We start from the raw sequence: 4234 nt of genomic DNA on the forward strand, positions 1-4234 counted from the left end.
ATTGAAAGAGACGCGTGTACCCCAATGTTCATCGCAGCACTGTTTACAATAGCCAGGACATGGAAGCAACCTAGATGTCCATCAGCAGACGAATGGATAAGGAAGCTGTGGTACATATACACAATGGAATATTACTCAGCCATTAAAAAAAATACATTTGAATCGGTTCTACTGAGATGGATGAAACTGGAGCCCATTATACAGAGTGAAGTAAGCCAGAAAGAAAAACAACAATACAGTATACTAATGCATATATATGGAATTTGAAAGATGGTAACGATAACCCTATATGCGAGACAGAATAAGAGACACAGATGCATGGAACAATTTTATGGACTCTGAGGGAGAAGGTGAGGGTGGGACGTTCTGGGAGAATGGCATTGAGACATGTGTATTGTCATATGTGAAACAGAGCACCATTCCATGTTCGATGCATGTGACAAGGGCTCAGGGCCGGGGCAATGGGATGATCCAGAAGGATGGGATGGGGAGGGAGGTGGGTGGGGGGTCCGGGAAGGGGAACACATGTAAACCCATGGCTGATTCATGTCAATGTATGGCAAAAACTATTACAATATTGTAAAGTAATTAGCCCCCAACTAAAATAAATAAATTTATTAAAAAAAAAAAAAAAAAAGAAACTAAAAGTTCAAAATAGACCCATAGACATAGAAAACAAACTTAAGGTTACCAAAGGGGAAAGAGAGGAGGGGTAAATTAGGAGTTTGAGATAAACATATACACACTAATATACATAAACTAGATAATCAACAATGTCATAATACATACCACAGGGAACTAGACTCAATATTTTGTAATAATCTATAATGGAAAAGAACCTGAAAAAGAATATAGATAAATATATAACTGAATCACTTTGCTGTCCACCTAAAACTGACACAACATTGTAAACCAACTATACTTCAATAAAAAAATAGTAAACTATAATTAAAATGTAACAAGCTCACTCAGAAGGACGATGCAGATAGTGAAGTGCAGTTTATTACACCGGCAGGCCCAAGGCAGAGTCTCCTCTTAGCCAAGGACCCCGACCAGCATTTGTGAAAATCTTTTATACCCCATGTGTATGTGTCTGAACCCACCACCCTAATTTCCCTGTGACTTACATAAACAAAGGAAAGGTAAATACAATCACAATAACCCCATCATTCTTTTTTTTTGGATTTGCAAATACAGTTTATTTTACAGAAATTCAACATTATAAACAGCAGGCACCTCCCACCCCACCCCACCCCCCCGCTTGTCCCGCTGGGTACAGACCATGCTGTGCGGAGTGAGCAGTGATGCGGCCCTACTGCTTTGGAGGGAGATTCAAGAGCGATGGAACCTGCCTGCACCACGTCTGGCCTGCCCCGCACACGCACGCGCCTGCCCGCCACGCAGGCCACCAGAGTCTCTCTGGGCCCAGCCCGCACTGGACCGGTTAAATGGTTCCAGCCCAGGTCTCCAATTCCTTCACGTCGTCATCTTCCTCTTCCTTCTTCTTGGCAGGTTTTGATGGTAGGGATATAGAGGGAACATTCGGTAGAGGGACTGTTTCCGGTCCACTGATTTCCAGCAAGTTCTTGTCTAGTTCCTCCTGTTCTAGTTCTTCTAATTCTGCCATGAGCTCATCCTCGTCAAACTCTTCTCCAAACCCTACAGGTTTTGAAATAGCTGTTGAAATCTCTTCTGCAAGTTCCTGCTGGTCAGCAATGTCCTGCATTAACTCATCAACTTTATCAATGTCCATGTTGTCGTGTGCAGCCTTCATGGCTTTGGCGGCATAGCCCATGTTCTTGAGCACTTCGGTGTTGGTGTTGGCATTCTCCAGGGCCTCTCGCTGGAACTCGATCGTTGACAGCGTGCCGTCAATCTGCGCCAGCTGCTTTTCATACCTCTTCTTGCACTTCAGGGCCTGGAGTGCCGCGCGCTTGTTTTTAGTGCCGTGCTTCTTGGCGGCCGTCAGCTCCTGCTCAATCTTCTTCTCCAGGAATTCCTGCTTCTTACTTAGCATCTCCTCCGTGTCCCGAAGCCTCTGGATGGCCTCCTGGGGGGTCGGGCCGCCCTTGCCGGCCTTACCCCCTCCAGCCCCGAACAGCTTCCCGAACACCGACATGGTTGTTGCTAGCCGCGCCGGCCTGTGCCGTCCGCTCCGGCTGGGCTCGGCTCCGGCGCCCGCTCCTCTCCCGGCCGCTCCCTGCCGCCGCCAACCCCATCATTCTTGTGTTATGTGTTCAAACAGTCAATAATCAATAAGCCCGAGGTTACATTCCAAACAGTCAATAATCAATAAGCCCGAGGTTACAGAAAAAATTTATGACCTGTTCGGAGGTAGGGGGATCAGTGTATGTTTTCTCTTAGGTGATGAGTAACCTGGATACAATCTTCAAGATTCCCCTGTCCGGAGGGGGTCTTATCCTTCTATTGTCGTTTCCACAGGCACTAAGCACAGAGTTCAGACTCCATTAGAGAGGTGGCCGAACATGATAAGCACGAACAGGCCTAAGATGGAGTCCAGGCCCTATGAATTCCTTCTTCAAAAATAAATAAAATTAAAAGTTCATTTTCTCAGTTGTACACCTTACCTTTCAACTGCTCAACAGTTACATGTGGCCAGAAGTACATTTTTGAGACAAGAGCATTTTTTAGAAAAACTGAATTTTATTCCTTTAAATATTGAATGAGATCATTTAGATTGAAATATTTAAATATACAGCATAGCATCTGCCCATATTAAGCACTTTTGGTGATTCAGATAATTCATCTTTGAACTGTGTATATAAATCATGGTACTGTGTCTATACATTGTACATACTGTGGTCTCCTCACCCTTTGATGTTCACTGCGTTTTGGCATTCATCTGCTTTTAGTATTATTTTCTCATCTGTGAAAAGGAGATGTCGACTAAATAAGATGCACAACTTGAGAGCTGCGAGTTAAGTTTTATTTGGGGCAAAATGAGGACTGTAGCTCAGAAAGCAGCATCTCAGATAGCTCTGACAGACTGCTCCAAAGTGGCAGTGGGGGAAGGTCAAACTATAAGGTTTTGGTGAAGGGGGAGTTCAATATCATTAAGCACTCATTTTACAAAAGGTTTTTTGTTAGTCATGAGGATCTGATGTCACCATGAAGGGAAGTACTGCTTCTCTAGATATGAGGAGATACAAGGATTGAGATCATAAAATCTGTTCCTAAAAACATCCAACTATGTAAAGACCTGTCCCACCGAGACTCCCTGGAGCATAGAGTGCTCATTCCACCCTGAACTCCCTCAGGAGTTGTTGAAGGTCAACAGTTATAGCAGCACAGGGTTCAGTGTCCGTAGAGGCAGATGGCAAACGCCTTTGTTATTCAGTCGTTGGCATTGCTCTTCTTAACTGCCAATTTGTAGTTGACAGAAATAACAATACTGTTAACTATCTCATAGAGTTAAATGATGTAGTGAATATAAACCACCTAGGACAGTACTTGAAATAAAGAAAATACTCAATAAATATTATGTATGTTCAAATTACGGTATATCAACTATTCAGTTCAGTTCAGTTCAGTCGCTCAGTCCTATCTGACTCTTTGCGACCCCATGGACTGTAGCACACCAGGCCTCCCAGTCCATCACCAATTCCTGAGTTTACCCAAACTCATGTCCATTGAGTCTGTGATGCCATCCAACCATCTCATCCTCTGTCATCCCCTTCTCCTCCTGCCTTCAATCTTTCTCAGCATCAGGGTCTTTTCAAATGAGTCAGCTCTTCGCATCAGGTGGCCAAAGTATTGGAGTTTCAGCTTCACCATCCGTCCTTCCAATGAACACTCAGGACTGGTCTCCTTTAGGATGGACTGGTTGGATTTCCTTGCAGTCCAAGTGACTCTCAGGAGTGTTCTCCACCATGGTTCAAAAGCATCAATTCTTCAGTGCTTAGCTTTCTTTGTAGTCCAACTCTCACATCCATACATGACTACTGGAAAAACCATAGCCTTGACTAGACGGACTAGACATTACTTTGTTGACAAAGTAATGCCTCTGCTTTTTAATATGCTGTCTAGGTTGGTCATAACTTGCCTTCCAAGGAGCAAGCGTCTTTGAATTTCATAGCTGCAGTCACCATCTGCAGTGATTTTGGAGCCCCCAAAAATAAAGTCTGCCACAGTTTCCACTGTTTCCCCATCTATTTCCCACGAAGTGATGGGACCAGATGCCATGATCTTAGTTTTCTGAATGTTGAGCTTTAAG

General features: G+C 44.0%; 1 pseudogene across 1 annotated transcript; it reads right to left on the reverse strand.

Annotated features, from left to right (window-relative positions):
• Positions 1-1172: 1172 nt before the first annotated feature.
• On the reverse strand, positions 1173-2200 carry LOC145521298 (charged multivesicular body protein 4b pseudogene; annotated as a pseudogene). The gene has a single exon (XR_014065304.1). The product of XR_014065304.1 is annotated as a charged multivesicular body protein 4b pseudogene (transcript).
• Positions 2201-4234: the final 2034 nt, after the last annotated feature.

Source organism: Giraffa tippelskirchi, chromosome 9, assembly GCF_054371585.1.
Source record: "Giraffa tippelskirchi isolate mGirTip1 chromosome 9, T2T-mGirTip1v1.2.pri, whole genome shotgun sequence".
Classification (NCBI taxonomy): domain Eukaryota; kingdom Metazoa; phylum Chordata; class Mammalia; order Artiodactyla; family Giraffidae; genus Giraffa; species Giraffa tippelskirchi.